The 20,793-nt window shown below is 36.4% G+C and overlaps 1 protein-coding gene across 2 annotated transcripts in view; it reads left to right on the top strand.

Annotated features, from left to right (window-relative positions):
- Window positions 1–20,793, top strand: part of PCDH11X (protocadherin 11 X-linked) — an 826,171-nt gene that overhangs the window by 703,380 nt on the left and 101,998 nt on the right. The window lies entirely within an intron of this gene.

Genomic DNA, 20,793 nt, shown 5'->3' with positions numbered 1-20,793 from the left:
TGTCCAGAATTTTTTCTTTTTTATATATTATATCAAGAACATATGCTATAACCTAGTTTTAATAATACATTTTAGTGTAGATTATATAAATTATGTGATACCTTTAAATAATTGACCATTAATGAAAACCCTCAGTTGCATATACACTAAAGATGGTATCTTTCAAGATGCTGAACTTTTTACATTAGAGGAAATAAAAAATACATACTTTTGAATTAATATATTTTATATTTTTATATAATATATGTATATTCATATACAATATATATTTAGACAGAAGGGAAGAACATTATTTAATTGAATCATGAAAACTGCAAAAAAAAAATCTCTTAAATGGAGCATTGCTAGTAATCCATACTTTCAGGAAAACTTTCAGAAAATGGCTTCTGTCAGTGGCCATTAGAAAAACTTACCATCAATTCTTGCTTAAGCTTTGTGATGCTTTCTGTACACCTGAATTTAAGGCAGAAGACCAACCTCTTCCCCATCCTCTGAGGGGAAATATCCTCTATCTGTGTTCCTTGGGGTTCTTTTAGATTTTTAAAATTACTCGCCCCAACCCTTATTCTTCTGAATGGAATCATGTGCTTTAGTGGATTCTGAAGCAGGTAAGAGATAGCAGTGGAAAAATAGTAAGCAGGTCTAGATATAATGTCAGTGGAAATCAAACATTTTTAGGCACAACACAATCACTGGATTGTTTTATACATGCATATTTAGTCCATGTTAAAGGCAGCAGATTTTTAAAGTTCATTTTCAACACCCACGTGGCATGCATACTTTTTCAATTTTGTTTAGACTGGGAATGACTTGGCCAATATCCCTTCTCCGAGGTCCTGCCCTGATTGTTAGCCACACCTTTTGAGGATAAGATACAAATCGTGGGGACGTACTATTGACTATTTTGGGCAGGGACATTTAAGCCTGAGGAACCTGAAAAACCTAATTGACGATTATAATCCACCTGAGGTTTTTTCCTATGGCTCACAGGAATAAATGTATGTATTTATAGTGAGGTTGATTCAAAATTAACAATGAATAAATATATTTGAAAGTGTTTTCAAGGCCAATATAATAATCTTACTATGGTCAAAATTATTAGCGATCATTTTGTTACTTTTACCTACTAAATTTAGTAATATTTGGAGTAGAAGCTGAAAAACTTAAATTCTGATATTTTTTCAATTTTTGTTTACTTTTTATAACAAATTTTAAAAAGGTAACTAGCAAGAATTATATTTGTTCATGAAATCTTTAGTGAGTTCCTACTATATGCATTTAAGTGTTAACTTTAATTTTGATAAGCTTAAATTTAATTGACTTCTGAAATGCTTTTTAAAACTATCCCATCTCTACCAAAATACAAAAAAAAAAAACAAAAAACGAGTGTGGTGTCATCTACCTGTAGTCCCTGCTACTGGGGATGCTGAGGCAGGGGAATCGCTTGAACCCGGGAGGCAGAGGTTACTGTGAGCTGAGATTGCACCACTGCACTCCAGGTTGGCAACAGAGTAAGACTCGGTCTCCAAAAAAAAAAAAAAAAAAGTAATTGTTAACATTTTAACATTTCTGTAGTATTATCTCCCAAGTACTGTTTTGAGAGTGGGAGTTTTGTGTATGTGGTGGGTGTGTGTGTGTGTGTGTGTGTGTATGATCCCTGAGATGCCTAGATTTCCATTTTCAGCTTATACTTCTCTCTTGAAATTGAGATTCTTTTTTTTTGAAATTGAGATTCTATTTCCAAATGTCTTCTTGGATGGTGTATAGGCATTTTTAATACATTAACAAATAGTAATGAAAAATTATGTGTGTGTGTGTATATGTTTTATATATATATGTACAGATATATATGATAGTATGTATATGGCATTTACTACCCCTATGCAATGTTGTAATACCTTGAAATATACATATACAACCAGGATAACATTATTAGTATTGTTCCTATTTTATAGACAAACTTGAGGCTCAGAGAGGTTAAGTAATTTGCTACATGTTAAAGTTGCATGGCCAGCAAGTGTCAGTGTTAACATTTAAACCCAGGCTGTGTATCTCTAGAGCCTGAGCCCTTAACGACTACTTTGTACAGTGTCACAATAAGGAAAGTCTATTAAAAATAGTATTCTTTCACTGTTACCGCATACTGTTTTGACTTTCTTTCATTAAAAGTTGTCTGATTTAAAAGAAAAAAAAACTATGAAAACTTTCAGCAAAAAGTATAGATAATATAAAACACCTTTTTACTCGTCTATCAGCTTAAGAGACAAAACATTATTTTCTGTTGTTATAGAGAACTTAGTTGAATTACTTAGGTGATTTTTTTTATGACACTGTAATACCATTTGGGACTTTATTTTCATTGATTTGAAAGATCATCTGAAATTCTACATTTTCTTAAAAATCTATGCTTGTATTTTTTGAAATATAACGTCTCAAGAATATGTATTAGTGCATTGAAAAGCCTATTTTTTTTAGCTGTGTGTAAATTGGGACTTCTTTGCCCTATCCATTGTGGATGATACTTCTAGTAATTCTAACACCATCTGTATGATGTTTATTCCAATTTGCCATCATGTGATAAATTAAGAAAACAATTTTTTAACATTAAGAGTTAATTTGCTTTGGTAATACCTTAAATTGGAGAGGTTCAATAAATAGCGCTTAATACTATGTGGTTTGTTTTTGCATATCACATGGATAATCCTATAAAGGAATAACAAAACTAAATTCCTCTTGTCCATATGGGGCTTATACCTATGGAGCTTACATTCCAGTACAGGAATTCAGACAATTTTTTTAAAGGTGTATATAAAATGTCAGGTTGTGATATGAGCTGAGGAGGAGATGTTGCTATTTTATATTAGACGATCAGTGAAAGCCTCCCTGACTTTAATGACATTTGCACAGAGGTCTAAACGAAGTGTGGCAGTAAGTTATGTTCACTGGAAGAGTAATGTTTTTAGAAACAGAAAACAGCAACAGCAAATACCAAAGATGGGAGCATACTTGGCATGTTCTAGGAATGTCAAGGAGGCTAGCATGCTGGATAACGTAGAGCCTTATCCACCATTCAGAGGACTTTGGCTTTTACTTTGAGTGAGCTGGGACACTCTTAGAGAGTTTTGAGGAATTGAATGGCATGAGGTGACCTACATTTTTAAAGAATAGCCCTGGGTAGAAGCAGGGAGAACATGTTGTACATTACAGTAAGGGAGCTGGAAATCTCACAGGAATTCTAGGGATAACTGTGTAGTTGTGCCTCATGGAGGTTAGTATGAAAGGTTATTTTGACATCCCAAGGTAGTCTAAAACCCAGTTATTTTTGTCATGGGCCTCTTTGAACTCAACTGTAGAAATTCATGATCTATCATCCTGATGTTCCAGTTTTAATTCACGAGTCAGTTTATTTTCCTGATATTAATTGCTTGACCTTTCTATTGCCCTGTTCACATTTCTAATGAGGAAATTCTAGTCTCCATTTGTTTCTGCTTGGGGAAAGCTTTTCATGTCAGGCAACCTCAGTTAGCAGGCCAACTTAAGTGCTTATCATACTGTGGGTCAAGTGCCCATTCCTAACCAAGTCGGTTTGCCCTTTGTGACGGAGAGAGGCAGGACAATGCATAGTGTCTTATATAAAAGTAAAAGAAATCTCTGAAATTAAACTGGAATTATTGAATATTATTTAGTTTCCTAGGGTTTCCATACAATTACCACTAACTCGGTGGCTTGAAACCACTAAAATATATTCTCCTGCAGTTCAGGCAAGCTGAACTATAGATGTTAGCGAGCTCCATCCAAAGGCTCTAGGGGAGGATTTTTCCTTGCCTCTTCCAGCTTCTGGCATCCCTTGACTTGTGGCAGCATGAATACTAATCTCTCCCTTTATGGTCACATGGCCTTCTCTGTGTATCCTTTCTGTCTCTTATAAGGACATTCTAATTGGATTTAGGGCCCACCCTACTCCAGTAGTATATAGTGTTATCTCAATCCTTACCTTAATTGTGTCTACAAAGACCCTATTTCCAAATAAGGTCATCTTCTGAGGTTCTAGGTAGATAGTGTTTCAACCTACTACAATTATGCTAGGAAAACTTATCCTTGAAACCATTGAAATAACCAAATTCTGTCTAGGTAATTAGGTCAGAATATCCAAAAAATCATGTAGTAGGTTTATCATCCTTAATTAAATTAAATGTTGTTAGCTTTGTTCCCTTTATAAAACAAAATTTTCTGTTGTATTGAATTCTGAGAAGTAGCATGTTATACTGATGGTGGTGGCAGCCCATCTGGAGCAGCCACTGTGGGGATTTCAGCTACAACTGGGGAGGCGCAGCCAGGGCCACATACTCCAGGGAGCCCCACCCCCTACTGAGTTGGTGGGTGTAGGAGCCCTGCGCTCCGCCCCCAGGTGCAGCTGCCGCCACTCAGCCTCAGCTCCAGACCTGGGCATCTCTGTGCTCTCCAGGGCCCTGGAAATCCCTCGGCCCCTGCAGGCTCGGAAGTGCCAGTTCCTGCTCTCTGGCTTCTTTCTACTCCCCGCATCTGATTTCAAAGCAAAGTTGTGGCTGATCCTGGGCATTGTTGCAACCTATCTGGGTGTGCATGCTCTTGGGGTGGTGCTGACATGCTAGATACCACCTCAGGCCCCTCCGGACTTTGGGTGCAAATGAGCATGGGAAGGAGGCTGAGTCGGTGCTGAGGGCAAATCAGAATGGGCCTGCAGGTGTCCTTTGGCACAAACAGCCTGGGCACCGTGGAGGACGTGTTGTTGGTGGCAGGAGGCAGGCAGGCTCCTTGGTGGAAAGGGGCGGGTCCCAGGTGAAACCCCACCTTCAAGCTAGGGACAGCCTGGAGTCCAGGCTGCCAGTTCTGGGTAGAGTCCACCACCAGGAGTGAGAACTTACGATGCTTTTTCTAGGCCTGCCTATGTATGGACCAGTCAACACATACTTCCTCCCTTCTGAGCCCGTGAAAATCCCCGGATTCTGCTAGACTCACACAGATATCCGGATTACCAGCTGCGGGTAGTAGCTACCCAATTCAGGTCTCCTCAACATTTCTGGACGACCTGCCCATGGAAAGGAGCTACCCACTGTTGGTCTTCTCTCTGCCGAGAGCTGGACACTCACTGGGACGACCTGCCTGTGGACAGGAGCCACCCACTGCAGGTCTCCTCCTCCTCTCCACTGAGAGCTGGACACTGGTCAGGAAGACCAGCCTGCAGAAAGGAGCTACCCACTTTAGGTTTCCTGAGAGCTGTTCTGTCACGCATTGAAGCTCCTCTTTGCCTTGCTCACCCTCCAGTTGTCTATATGCCTCATTCTTCCTTGTCTGGGACAAGAACTCCAGACCTGCTGAATGGCATGACTGAAAGAGCTATAACACAAACGGGGCTGAAACATGCTCCCCTGCTCACCACTTTGCAGGTGACAAGAAGGAGACAGCTGCAGCCTTTCGGGGATCCCAGACCTGGGGGTTCCCTAAGCAAGGGCTGTGACACCGCTTTGGGGCTCTGCGGTTCCCGGTGTTGCCAAGCTTCTGGGTGCCACCGCTTTCCCCTTGTGCAAATATGGGCGCCTGCATTGGAAGCCACATACGATATCTACTCCAGCCTCAGGCTTGCTCGGAGCTGGCACTTGTGCCGGTACCTGACCCGGCCATAGCAGCCGGGATGCCTGGCTGTGCACAGTGGCCAGACTCCATGCTCACTTGCCCACACACCCTTCATCGCTCTGTGCCTGTCTCACCCTTCGCAGGTCGGGGATCTGGGCTGGTAGCATGACCTGAGTGCAGCTTGCCAGGCTGAGTGGGCAGAACAAGTCCAGAGGGCGCAAACGATACTCAGGTAGAAGGTGCCACTGGCCACAGAGGTTTCTAGCTGGCAAAGTGACACCCCAGGATCCTGTGACAATATGATAAATCATACTAATTTTTGGTCACTCCTCTGTAGTGACCTTGGTCTAGTCAATGGACCACTTTGGACCTCAGTTTATTCATATGTAAATAGGATTGGAGCCTTCCAGCTCTAAACCTCTGTGTTCTATATTCTCTTTTGCTTAGTTTCAATCCTCTTACCTTTGCTATTAGAACTACATTAGTGTTTAGAAATTATTTTGAAAAATGAGAATAATGTTCCTCAGTAAGGCTAGAGGATTTCCTAATGTTCCATTACTTTTGTATTTATAAATGTATTTAACCACCCCCAGACATATATTTATAATTTCCTTTAAATATGGATGAAAGCAGTTTCTAAAATCTGTTGCATAACTGTTTTTCAAACCTGGTGTTCATTAGAACCCAGACCGTTGTCCTCTCCTGGGTAATTCTCCTCCCCACCACAGTGTTAACTGGTTTCTTATTGTTCAGCCCCTCGTAAAATTAAAAAAACAACAACATATAATTAAGTGCACACACATACATACATATACATACTAACAGTTTTACCAAACATTCTCAAAGCAGTCATTTTGGAATATTAAATGGAGTCATGAATTCCACATTCACATGGTTTTTAATCACTCAGATGATAAAGGCTTTAAGAAAGTCATTTCAGTGTATTATTTTCTGCTAAAGCAAATACTTAAAAATCCCTTTTGTAAGCCATCATTAACTGGTCCTATTTCAAATCACTCTGTTACTGTACATTCCCTCAACACTTATTTTTTACTATATACATTTACCTGTTCCTGTTTATAATAGTTTCATGCATGCATGTCTCTTTTTCTCATTTAGATTTTAGTCTCCTCTGGGGAAGGGACCCTCTTGCCCTCTTATTTGTCTCACGATGGCTGGTACTTTGTAATTTATATATACTAATGTGTGATTTGATGTGGTTATTGACCCACCATCAATAACAACCTATGCTTCTCCAACAGTGAGAATGAATTTGCATTAATCTGGCACTATTTTGTGGCCATGCAATTTCAGCTGTAATCAGAAAAAGAGTGAAGCTAACTTCTTCCACATAAGAATGAAACCTTGATTTGAATCATATTGTCAGTCCACTGACAACATAGCATGCTTTACACAATAGCCTTGTTACAATTGCATGGTGAATTAATGAAATTGAATGTTTACAACTCTGTTTAACACTCTAAAAATCCATGTGCTTTGACTATGAAATAAATCCCAATCTACCATCATAAATTGCATTAGACTTTGCACATACCATGGTCTATGTGTGATTTAGAATGACGACTATGTTATTTAGAGATTTATGTTCATATTTCTTTACTAAAGTTTATGAAAGGAAGCAGTTCCTGCTAAGAAATGACCAATGAGTTTGGACAATTTTATTCCCAGCCAATCCATTGCAAGATGTATAGGTATTTTGGCAATACATTTTATAAAGATCCAAAGAAATATGTAGCAATAGATCATTGTCACTGAGGTTTCTCAGCACATGGCAAAAACAGCAAATAGTGGTTTGAAGAATAGTATCACAGAATTGTGATTGCCTAGAATTCTTTTTGGAGTTGTTGCTGAAATTGCCTCACAGCTTTAGGGATATTTTACCCCACTTGGAAATTGTTTTTTCTGTTTGGTTGGGAGCCAAACTCATGGCACAGTGTCTGTGTTCACGTCCTATGATGATAGCTTCCTCAGCCAATGTTTCCAAGCCAGTGAAAACATAAAATATCTTTTCGAGTTGACACATGTGCAGTTATTTGCATTACCTCTGGAGTATTGGTTTTCATTTGATGCTATCTTACTTCCCTTTAGATTTCAACGCCTCAGCCTCCCAAAGTGCTGGGATTACAGGCGTGAGCCACTGCGCCCGGCATCATCATGTTAAAATGTTTTTAGAGAGCCAACTAAAATGTTTTGAGGAGACTGGGTTCATGAAATATGAAATTGATATGAATTTCTCCTAAGAAGTAAATTATTTAGATAGAAGGAAATTACTAGCCAGATATTTAAATGACAATATACAAAAGAAAGAAAAATGTCTAATTAAAGTTATATTATCTTTTTATCTATAGGCCATAAAACTGAGCCAGGGTGTTACAGTGAGTGTACAGAGTGCTCAAGCATAATGGGAAGAGTAATTTTTTAGTGAATTTATTAAATCAAAATATTTTGGATTACTTTTAAATGGAGCTTGAAAATTTAATACAAAGTAGAAGGCAACATTGTGTAGTGATTAAGAACATGGTTCTCGGCTAAATTTTTACTCTCAGCTCTGTAATTATTAGCTATGTGGTCATGGGCAAGTTACTTAATCATGTCTCAGTTTTCTAATCTCTTAAGTGGAGATGATATTGGTACCTACCTTATGGAAATGCTTTGACGACTAAATGAGAGATGATGTATTTAATGTGTTTAGAAGAGTGCCTGGCATAGATGAGGTCTTCAGTAAGGGTCAGCTTTATTTAATATGAGGATTAATTGAGATGAAATGATTGTAAAACATTTAGGGTGGTGCTTATTCAGTACAAATTAGTTAGTTCTTTTGTAGTTACAAAATATACAAGTAGTATATTCCTATGGTTACTATTGTTAAAATCTGAACAAAAGTGGAAACTCAATGGTGAATGCATTTTTAATATACATGTGTACACATACCCATTGCAATTTGAATAACTTAAAAGTTTCACCTGTTCCTTCTAAAACAACACCCACAAATCTATGCCAATTGTTATTTTACTGATGATGACAAGAAGAAGCATTTCCAACTAAGAAAGTAGCAACTTTTATATTATGAGGGTGGTAAAAATATTACTAGCAAAAATAATGAAGAAATTTTGGAAGTAAAAAGGGATTTGAGGCTTATGGAATTGATAAAAATAATGCATAGTGAGTAATTTCTTAATGTTTAGTATTACACAACATGAGAAGATTAGAATTCTGGCCACCACGTAATGTAAAATTTCATGAGGTTTTCTATTGGCCGTAAAACATCTCACTGTATAAATGTTATTTCTTTCGAAAAATTTTAAAACTTAGGTTTTAAATGAGGGTTCAGCTTCTGAAGATTCACTTATTTCAACATGCTTTTCACTTAAACTTTTCAATTTGAAAAGTACTTTTTTCCCTTTTGTATTGTTATTTTCATAAGGTTCTTCACATTGACTTCTTTATCTTTCAATATGTATGTAGTTTTTTACAGATTCTTCGAAGTATAAATTATGTACCATGAAATTCATCTATTATAAGTGTACAATACAATGATTTTTAACAAATTAACAGACTTGTACAACCATCACCATGACCCAATTTTACAACATTTTCTTTGCCCCAAGAAAGATTGTGGCCACCCCAAATCTGAGCAACCACTAATCTGCTTTCTGTCCATATAGTTATATTCTGAACATTTAATAGAAATGGAATTGTACAGTATGTTATCTGGCTTCACTTAGCACAGTGTTTTTAAGGCTAATCCGTGTTGTAGTATGTGTCAGTACTCCATTACTTTTTATGGTGGACTACTATCCCATTGTATGGACATAACACATTTTGTTTATCCATTCATCAGTTGATGCATGTTTGGTTTGTTTCTACATTTTGGCTATTATGAGCAATTCTTCTATAAACATTCATGTACAAGTTTCTGTGCACAGACGCTTATATGTTTTCATTTCTCTTGGAGATACACTTAGGAGCGAAATACCCAGTTCATATGTAACTCTATGCTTAGCATTATGAAGACCTGCCAAACTGTTTTCCAAAGTAGCTGTGCCATTTTACATTATCACCAGCATTTTGGGAATAAGAGGCTGAGTAAGATCAGATAAACTTCAGTTTTCTCAAATTGGTTTTGGTTATAATTATTTAAGGGCATCTGGCTTAACAGTTTGAAGTGATCAGAATTAATACTTTTAAATCACTCACTGGGCGCGCTGGCTCACACCTGTAATCCCAGCACTTTGGGAGGCTAAGGCAGGTTGATCACCTGAGGTCAGGAGGTCAAGACCTGCCTGACCAACATGGTGAAACCCCATCTCTACTAAAAATACAAAAATTAGCCGGGCATGGTGGTATACACCTGGAATCCCAGCTACTCGGAAGGCTGAGGCAGGAGAATCGCTTGAAACTGGGAGGCAGAGGTTGCAGTTAGCTGAGATTGTACCACTGCACTCCAGCCTGGGTGACAGAGCAAGACTCCACCTCAAATAAATAAATAAAAATCAAAAATAAATCACCCTTATCCTTCAAAACTGACTCTAACTCTTGTCATATGTATTGCTTTATCTTATAAGAAAAAGTTAAGTCTTCAAATAGTATTATAATAAATGTTTCAGGGAGATACATGATCAACATATTTTTCATTTATTTACTAGTCAATTCTCATTTCTTATTTCATAAAGAATATTTTGTAAATACCCTAAGTTAGTAGTTCAGAATTCAATGTCCAAATGTTCTTATGTGAATTTAAAGAAAGGGTAGTTAGTCTAACTGAAATTTCTTCATCTGAAGAAGTTACCCACTATATTGAAAGCAATGACAATTTTTTTCCTGCACAATAGCAATAATAATAATTGCTCTAATATTACAAATTTAATGTTATTAAAAAGTACTTGGATACATGTTTGATATTTTCCATTAGAGTCTTTCATTTGCAAATATACCTATGGAAGCACTAGATCAAATGAAAAAGAAATTGTTCTCTTGCAATGTTATACTGCTCAAGAGTCAGTAAATGGGTATAGTTCATATCCTGTTCAAATAAAGAGGAAAGACTCATAGGCCTTTATCTCCTTATAAGGTTCTATTTTACCAGGTGAAGTCTTGATAATTCCATCAACCTTGGAGCCTAATTAGAGAAGCGACTGATTTATATCTTCTCAGCTGTGTGAACATAATTCTGCCTATTGAATTGAGGGGTTGTTAATCCCTGGCAATCATATTTGTGCCAACTTGATTGCTGAGCTTAGACTATTTCCAGTCACAGGAGGTTGAAAAGCATGTGGATTTTAGAAAAGAAACAAGGAAAAGATGATGATTCTAAATGAAAACAGAAAAGGACTAAACAAAAGTCTTGATATGATGAAGTTTAGAAAATAAAAGAGTCTGTGAAATGTACTGGTGAAGCCCTGGGGAAATGAAGAAATAAATGGAGATTTTTCAGCTTGATTAATGTTTGAATTTTTGTTAACAGAAGTGAAATATGAGGAGAGTAGGATTTATTGTCTAAGGGAGAAAAGTATTTTGAAAAATGCCTTCTAGTTCACATAGTTTAACAACAACAAAAAGTTTTATATACAATGCTGAGACTAGTAAAAAACCAAATCCCAAGGGGAAAAAAAGATTACTGAATCATATAATTAAACTATAGTTTACATATAGGTTCACTATAAATAATTTAGAATTTCAAGTAGGATCAATTTATTTTCCAAAGAATGCATTTGCATTGTATTTATAGAGGTAATCAATCTGTCTTTTTTTTATTTATTTTATTTTTTTTAATTGCATTTTAGATTTTGGGGTACATGTGAAGAACATGCAAGATTGTTGCATAGGTACACACGTGGCAGTGTGATTTGCGGCCTTCCTTCCCTTCACCTATATCTGGCATTTCTCCCAATGCTATCTCTCCTCAACTCGCCACCCCCCACTGTCCCTCCCCTATTTCCCCCCAACAGACCCCAGTGTGTAGTGCTCCCCTCCCTGTGTCCATGTGTTCTCATTGTTCAACACCCATCTATGAGTGAGAACATGTGGTGTTTGATTTTGTGTTCTTGTGTCAGTTTGCTGAGAATGATGGTTTCCAGGTTCATCCATGTCCCTATAAAGGACGCGAACTCCTCGTTTTTAATGGCTGCATAATATGCCATGGTGTATATGTGCCACATTTTTCCTGTCCAGTCCATCATCGGTGGGCATTTGGGTTGGTTCCAGGTCTTTGTTATTGTAAACTGTGCTGCAATGAACATTCATGTGCATGTGTCCTTATAATAGAATGATTTATAATCCTTTGGATATATACCCAGTAATGGGATTGCTGGGTCAATCAATCTGTCTTATAAAGACTCAGATTTTACAATTCTTTTCTTAATTTTCTCCTGTGATATAAAATAAAACACACAATGTCAAACGATGACAACAACCTCAATCACAAACACAACCGTCTAGATATGAAGGTTCATTTCGGAGAACAGTATCTTTCTAACATTTGGCATTTGCCATCTTCAGGACCACTGGAGAGAAAAGGGGCTGACCTCTCAAGAGAAATGTGAGATAAGGTGATCTATGATAGGCACGACTGGGTGTTTTCTGACAATAACTTGCTGAATGAAAGAATGACCTTTTGTGGAAGATTGTGAGAATGGAAGCCTGGATTGATTTATATGAGATATTGTCCAGGCTGAATGTGAACTAAATAATGTCTCACAGTACCCAAGATTTCATTATTTTCCATTGAGAGCAAATTGAAGAATAGATACCAATAATCTGAATGATTCAAACCTTTCCTATTCTACCCTGCCTATCCCATAACTTTTATCCTCCCTGCTTTTATTGCAATTGTCTGTGTACTTAAAAAACCCAATACAAAAAACAGAGTTTGAGTGTGTGTGTGTGTGTGTGTGTGTGTGCACATACCAAATTTCAAAATTGAACTGGAATTGCATCAGAGATCTCTATGAAAGCCAATTTAGGCTCTTGAGAAAATTGTCAACAATTAGTAGTTACATAGCTACATCACATTACCATTCTTTTTGTAAAGCTGGCAATGGAGAAACTTTCCATAACCTTCGTGGTAATTCAAAAATGGATCACTTTATGCCCAGTGAAATAAACTTTGATATAAGAAAATTAATCATGTCAACTAGTTTTCAAGGGTAATACAGTGTACCAGAACAGTGGTCTCAAATATATAACTTTAAAGAGCCAACTACATAAAAAGGACTGCTCATTTTAAACAGGATTTACGTCTTTATTAAATTTTATCTCATGGGATTTTTATTCCTGTCTAAATATATATAGCATTAAGTATATGAAAATTAATACAACCAAATTTATTTTTTCTAATCTATTCACTTAATTCAGATATTTATGTGAAGTACGCTTCCCCTTCCGTCTTTTCTTCTCAACTTCACTTTCTATCATGAAAAGTTACAGCCATAAACTTTGGGTGAAATACTTTTTTTTTTTTTGAGATGGAGTTTTGCTCTTGTTGCCCAGGCTGGAGTGCAATGGCACGATCTCGGCTCACTGCAACCTCCACCTCTCAGGTTCGAGCAATTCTCCTGCCTCAGCCTCTCAAGTAGCTGGGATTACAGGCATGCACCACCACACCCAGCTAATTGTGTTTTTAGTAGAGATGGGGTTTCATCATGTTGGTCAGGCTGGTCTCAAACTCCTGACCTCGTGATCTGCCCTCCTCAGCCTCCCAAAGTGCTGAGATTACAGGCGTGAGCCACTGTGCCCGGCCTGGGCGAAATACTTCTTGAGCAATGCTACTTTATTCAATAAAGTTTCTTCTCGATTTGAAAAAAAATGTTATTGTTTTCATATATCAAGTCCCTCAAACTATACTCTGTGATTGTTGACTTCTGTGATTTTTAAAAAGTATTGTCATAGTGCAATTATAGCATTTTCATTTACTGGGGCTCAACTCTGTCTTCTTTTGGTGAAAACTGCTTACATTAAGATGATAGATTAATCCCACAATTGATGGATTGATTTGTCTTTATTTATTGGTTGTTTTAAGCAAACCAGTATGTAAAAACTATCACATAATTTTAAATAGTTTTTTTAAGTTGAATTTCTTTCCTATCTGCCCCAAACCTGTTTGTTGTAATTAATTCTGTGTGTTTAACTGGATTTTTATCTTAAAAAGTATCAGTAAACTCATCCAAATTGAGAAGTAAATGTTATGATATGTGTTCTCTTTGTGAAATGACTTTCCATGTCTGTGAAAAACTTCCAATGAGTTTCATTTACTCTAGCCTTACCTATCATGTAGATATTGTCATTACAGTTTCCTTAGCAACAATTGCCATAACTCCATATGTGTGTTCATGTGCACATATATGAAGTACATGTGTACATACTCTGTAAACTCAACCCAGTGATTAAGGAGTCTTCTATGGATCTACTCAATTGAGTCAATGTACCTTCTTGGACATCACAATCTTCCTAACAACTAAAAGGGGCTTATGTTTTATATTTTTCCACTTGGTCTGGCAACCTACTTGACTTGCTTGTGTAAGTCCTGTTTCCTCAATCTTACAAAAGGTAGAATAATCAGGGCCTTCAGGATTACATCCTAACTTGGCCTGTTTAAGACCTTCTGTGAGCATGCTAGCAAAAGAAGACTGCACTAGATATAAATTAAACATTCAGTATATTTTACAAATAAAAGATCTTTTATGTTCTGATTCTGCTACCTACTATGTTGTGTGGCCTTGGACACTTTGAACCACATTTCTTCATCTGTAAAATGAGGACCATAATTAACAACTTCATTTATTGTGGTAATACATTTACACGTGCCTAGTGCTTAATACAATGTATTGGCAGATGAAAAAATCTGTATAGAGAAGATGGGTAACTCACTCAAGCTCACACGGTAGGCAGCAGTGGAATTGGGCATTAGCTCATTTATAACTGAAGCCAAACTTGTTTTTATTCTTCTATTATAGTAGCAAATAGACTTCTTTATCATCTCTATCAAAACATGATACAAGATTGATCTTCTTTCTTCTAATGCCATCTAATATGTGCTTTATCTTTTTATTTTACTTTCTGGTTAAATTAGTATCACTGTCTGGCAATGCACTTAAGTATAATTAATTATCACTCCTTTGCTCAAGATAAAAACATATCATTAGTAACTATGGGCTCATCTATCAAAAAGAGTATTAACCTATCTGTTCTAATTAGTTCAACTTATTATAAGGATTAGAAAATAGAAATATCATAGTGACTTCATATTCTTTGTTTTTTGACTTATGACAGATAAATCAAAAGTGTGCCCTTTATCATTAGTTAATTTGTAATAATCTCAGTACATTCAAACAGTACACTTCATTTCTTCAGTATGTCATGAAGGATACACTTTCTCTTTATTCCTCTCAGTCATTTTGCCTTCATATGCTCTTTTAAAGTAGATTTTAATAGTAAAACCCCCAAAAAACATGTGCCTCTTTTGGGCTTTTGAGGGTTTCTGATCAAAGATAACAATAGTATCAATAGCTATATCTTTGGGGATTTGAGTTTTTACCATAATGGTTGAAAAATAATATGGACACACATTAAGCATTTTTTTTTGTCCTGTGGGATAGGGTCGAGGGAAAAATGAATTGACTTCTAATTATGTAAGAGAGAAGATAGGATAATTAGACACCATTTGTAAAAATAATTCCAAGTCCAGCAAAAATGCTGATAAATGCAAATCTTGTGGGGATGAAGGAGATAAATAGAAAGGAATCAACATTACCATTTATGGTATTTATAGTACAGGCATACCTCGGTGATATGGTGGGCTTGGTTCCAGACCATTGCAATAAAGTGAAATACTGATAAATACAAATCTCTCAGGCATTTTTTTTATTTCCCAGTGCATATACAAATTATGTTTACATTATACTATAGTCTATTAAATGTGCAAGAACATTATGTCTTTTAAAATGTATATATCTTAATTTAAAAAATATTGCTAAAAAATGCTGAAGATCATCTGAGCCTTCAGTGGGTAGAAATTTTGCTGCTGGTGGAAGGGCTTGCCTTGAGGTTGATGGCTACTGACTGATCGGAGTGGTGGTTGCTGCAGGTTGGAGTGACTGTGGCTTTTTTTTTTTTTTTTTTTTTTTGGTCGAGGCAGGGTTTTGTCATATTGTCCAGGCTGGTATTGAATTCCTGGACTCAAGAAATCTTTCTGTCTTGGCCTCCCAAAATGCTGGAAGCAAAGGCATGAGGCACCATGCCTGGCCTGGCAATTTCTTAAAATAAGACAACAGTGATGTTTGCTGTGTCAATTGACTCTTCCTTTCACAAAAGATTTCTCTGTAGCATGGCACGCTGTGTGATAACATTTTACCCATCGTAGAAATTCATTAAAAAATTGGAGTCAATCCTCTCACTGCTGCCACTTTATCAACTAAGCTTATGTAATATTCTAAATCCTTTTCTGTCATTTCAACAATGTCCTCAAGATCTTCATCAGTAGTAGTTTCCATGTCAAGAAACCATTTTCTTTGCTCATCCTTAACAGGCAACTCCTCATCTGTTAAAATTTTATTCTGAGATTGGAGCAATTCAGTCCCATCTTCAGCCTCGACTTCTAATTCTAGTTCTCTTGCTATTTCCATCACATCTGCAGTTACATCCTTCACTGAAGACTTGAATCTCTCAAATTTATCCATGAGTGTTGGAATAGACTTCTTCCAAACTCCTCTTAATGTTCATATTTTGACCCACTCCCGTGAATCATGAATGTTATTAATGGGATCTAGAATGGTGAACCTTTTCTGAATAATTTTCAATTTACTTTACACAGATGTGATACACATCTGAGGAATCACAATTTATTCCAGCTATACCCTTGGAAAATATATTTTTAAGTAATGAGATCTGAATGTCAAAATTATTCTTTAATTCATGGACTATAGAATGGATGTTGTGTTAGCAAGCATGAAGACAACGTTCATTTCATTGCACATCTCCATTAGAGCTCTTGGCTGACCAGGTACATTGGCGATGAGCAGTAATATGTTGAAAGGAATCTTTTTTTTCTCAGCAGCAGATCTTAACAGTTGGGTTAAAATATTCAGTAAACCATGCTACAAAAATATGTGCTGTCATTCAGGCTTTGTTGTTCCATTTATAGAGTTCAGGCTCAGTTCATTTAGCATAATTCTTAAGTGCCTTAGGTTTTGCAGAATGGTCAATGAGCATTGGTTTTGACTTAAAGTCATCAGATGCATTAGCTCCTACCAAGAAAATCAGCCTGTCCTCTGAAGCTTTGAAGCTAGGCATTGACTTCTTTTCTTTACGGAAGTCCTAGATGGTATCTTCTTTCACTATATGGCTGTTTCATCTACAATGAAAATCTGCTATTTAGCATAGCCACCTTCATGAATGATTTTAGCTACATCTGGATAACTTCCTGCAGTTTCTTCATCAGCACTCGCTGCTTCACCTTGCACTTTTATGTTATCAAGATAACTATTTTCCTTCAGCTTCATGAACCAACCCCTGCTAGCTTCAACGTTTTCTTCTGCAGTTTCCTTACCTCACTCAGCCTTCATAGAAGTAAACTTTTCTCTGGATTAGTCTTTAGCTTAAAGGAATGTTGGGACTGGTTTGATCTACTTACACCGCTAAAACTTTCTCAGTATTAGCAGTGAAGCTGTTTTGCTTTTTTGTAATTAATGTGTTAAATGGAATATAACGTTTACTTTCCTTCAAGACCTTGTCCTCTGCAGTCACAACTTGGCAAACTATTTGGTGCAAGAGGTCTAGCTTTTGGCTTATCTTGGCTTTTGACATGTCTTTCTCACAAAGCTTAATCACTTCTAACTTTTGATATAAAGTTAGGTATGCGTGACTCTTTCACTTGAACACGGTAAGACGCCATTGTATGGTTAGTAATTGGCCTGATTTCGATATTGTTGTGTGTCAGGGAATAGACAGGCCAGAGGAGAGAGAGAGAGATGGGAAAATGGCTGGTCAGTGGAGTAGTCATAATACACACATTTATTGATTGGTTGCCCTCTTATCTTTGCCTGGTTTATAGTATCCAAAAGCAATTATAATAGTGACATCCAAGATCACTAATCACTAAAACAGTATAATAATAATGAAAAAGTTCGGAACATTATGAGAGTTACCCAAATGTGATACAGAGACACAAATTAAGCCCATGCTGTTAGAAAAATGGCATAGATGGACTTGTTGGACACAAGGTTGCCACAAATTTTCAATATGTAAAAAACACAATATCTGTGAAGAACAACAAAGTGAAGTACAGTAAAATTAGGTGTGCTTGTAAATGTTATATTATTGTGTTTACAAGATGCCACATTGAGCAATTTATAGATGTTATATCTAATTTTCAAAATTGTCCTCTGAGGAAGAGGAATTACAAATGCACTCTAGAGCTTAAGAAAGCGTGAGTAACAGATTGTGGTGAGAGAGTTATCTTTCCCAAGATCAAAATTTATAAAGTGCCAAAACACAAAATCAAGTCCAAATCAGTCTGACCCTAATACTAATGTTTCTCCCAGAACTTGTTATCACTTGGATGAAATATATCCAAGAGTTATTCTCAGTAGTTAAGATTTGGCCACTAGGAAAGTAAGGCTTTCTGACAAATCTGCCATAGATGGGCCATTCAGTGAGTGAGCTAAATAGAAAGGAAAGAAAATAAGAGGCACGGCCTCCTGCACTATTTTCATGATATGCACATCCTTTAAAAGGTGTGCCATTTTTACAACTTTTTCCCCAGAATAATATCACAGCGACAGGCAATCCATTCTGTCATTGCTATCCAATGTCATATCTGTTTTTCTCAGTGATGCACTGCTTTTTGACCAAAATAATAACATATATTAGTTTGGATGAGTCACTTTTTTTTTTTTTTTTTTTTGCATACTACTCTGCCCACAGGCTTCTTTGAATCTCTTTCTAGATATACAGGGAATTTTCTATTAGTCCAGCTCTAAAATTTTATATTATTAAATTGGTCCACAGATGTTGTATACAGTCATTTTCTCCTCATTTTTCCCTCTTAAGGTGTTAGAGAGCTGTGAGCTACATTTTCTTTCTTTAAATAGCAAAAGTAATGTTAGACATCTCTCAGATCTCAGAAAAAAATATATATATCAAATGAAGGTTGAAACTTGACATTAATAGTGCTATTGTAGTCTTAACTGATGGTCACAGGATATGTGACCAGTGAAGTTCACTCCTAGACTCAGTGGTGGGTGGCAGAGATTTTCTCCACTGTTTTCCGTCCCTGCTTTGGTCACTCCATCCTATAAAGTTCACAGGGCTTTCCTAAGGGAAGGATCAGGCACTGTAATGAACACTTACCTTTCCTTTTAAAGACTTCCGGAGAAAGAGCTTTCACAGCAGTGAATCAGTATGCCTTTCTGGGACTTAGTAGTTTCCATTATCATGAAATTCTTTCTTTTACTTTCAGTCACTTACTTCCCAATCCAAAGCTTCCCTGGTTTTTGTTTTTCTTCTTTTTATTATCCTTCACTTCACAATTCATCATACATTTGTTTTATGTAATTTTTAGCATTTTTTCAAATGAAATAAGCCCTTTTAAATTATTTGTTATGAATCAATATTTCAATTAAGCTGAGTTCTTTCAGACAACAGATCAGAATTTTTTTCTGTATGCAGTACTAGGGGAGGTTACCAGGCATATGAGTAAATGCTTAGCACAGAAGACAGGAGATTGGTGTTCTAGAACATTTCAAAAGTGGGTTCAAATGCAAAAATACACTGGGCAAAGATTCTGTTGTCATTTATTACATATTACATGGAGTTAAATTTTAAATCCTATTATACCTCAGTACTCTGATTCTGCCTTTATCTCCATTGATTTTAACCAACTTATACACAGAAAAGATCTCTTTTCCATTTTCTCTCTTTCAGTTGCTCTAGAGTTGTGAATCAGGATTTACAATCTGAAGCAAATACATAAAGCCATAAATCAGGTTGACTTAATAGGGGAAAATCCAGATGTTCAAATTCTGCTTTATGTCTTTTATACAAAATGTGAATTTTTTGCCTATTCATTTTTCAGAAGGGACTTCTGTAAATACCTATTATAGTATAACTGATGAGACAGGAATATTTATTTTTCTGGCTTATATTCTGATTTCTGACATGTTATCTTCCAATATTGGCATCTACTGCCCATAGCAACTGCCCAGTTGTCAGTAATTTCATCCCTATTTTTGTACTCATAAAAAAAATAAAAGATTTGTGTTTAGTTTCATTGAAGCAGTAGTTTTCAGCATGAATTTGACCTTTTTTTTTCTCAGACTAAATACTAATTAAATTTATCCTGTGGTATTCTGTTCTCTGTCCCTTCAATGGACTCTGTTTTCAATCTCTTGCCATTCTGTGACTTGCCACTCACTTGAGATGTGATAACTAACTAAAATTAACTTAATAGCAGCATAGAAAGTATAGAGAGTATCATCTGTACAAGTGTATATTTATGGTAATGCCTAAAATTTAGTACAGGGCATGTGCTGTGTCTCTAATCAGGACCTTGTTTTTTTTTTTTTTTGCTGTGCAGAATTCTATGATTTCTAATAATTAATCCTCAATCTACCAAAGAATTAAGTCTGGCAGTTGGAAACATCTAAATGTTTTCCTTACTCAGTTAATATAAAACAGTATCAGAAAGGAGTCCTTAAATGGAAGCTTAGAAGAGCATTCATAAACTATTACATGTCTTCAATTGACCCACAAAATGAACATAAACCTCATTTTTATTAAATGAACTTAACCTTGGTATCTATGCAGTATTACAATTAACATTAGCATAACCTTCTTATCAATTTCGAGTTCTTTTTGTTAACTGCTAGATTTTCCTTCCTGAATTGTGTCTTTGCAACTTGATGAGAGGCTACCTGTTTTTATACTTTATAGATATAAGAACAATGTATAGAGGAAGATAAAAATAATTCAATGTATTCACAAAAGTGATACTGCATGAAATTACCAAAATAAGACTTTAAAAAAAGTAGAATTGGCTGGGCACAGTGGCTCACGCCTGTAATCTCAGCACTTTCGGAGGCTGAGGTGGGTGGATCACCTGAGGTCAGGAGTTTGAGACCAGCCTGACGAACATGGTGAAACCCCGTCTCTAGTAAAAATACAAAA

Source organism: Aotus nancymaae, unplaced genomic scaffold (assembly GCF_030222135.1).
Source record: "Aotus nancymaae isolate 86718 unplaced genomic scaffold, 86718_ANA_hifiasm-v0.15.2.pri h1tg000004l, whole genome shotgun sequence".
In the NCBI taxonomy this organism is placed as follows: Eukaryota; Metazoa; Chordata; class Mammalia; order Primates; family Aotidae; genus Aotus; species Aotus nancymaae.
This window is presented reverse-complemented; position numbering and strand designations above follow the sequence as displayed.